This window comes from Mus pahari, chromosome 6 (genome assembly GCF_900095145.1).
Source record: "Mus pahari chromosome 6, PAHARI_EIJ_v1.1, whole genome shotgun sequence".
Taxonomy (NCBI): domain Eukaryota; kingdom Metazoa; phylum Chordata; class Mammalia; order Rodentia; family Muridae; genus Mus; species Mus pahari.
This window is the reverse complement of record NC_034595.1, coordinates 73,924,434-73,924,765: the sequence shown is the minus strand read 5'-3', so window position 1 is coordinate 73,924,765 and position 332 is coordinate 73,924,434.

Genomic DNA, 332 nt, shown 5'->3' with positions numbered 1-332 from the left:
GACTGTGGACCAAAGTAATTCCGGTGGCCACGCCCCCTGCCGGGCTCTGCATCCTGACGTTTATTCATTGCTTAATACCCACCCACCAGACTCTGCTATACATAAGGGCTTTCCATCTTTTAATTGATCTTATGCACTGCTCTCATTTTACACCCAAGGATGCTTAGGTGATAATTCCCCTTCCCCCCCAACTGTGTCTTCTCTTTCAGCTGTGTATTAGCAGAAAAGAGCTGTTTATTCGCTAACAATTATGTCATTTGCACGTAATTTTAATTCTATGTGTGGGCGTTTCATATGTGTATGGCTCGCGTTCTACAGCGCATGTGTGGAGG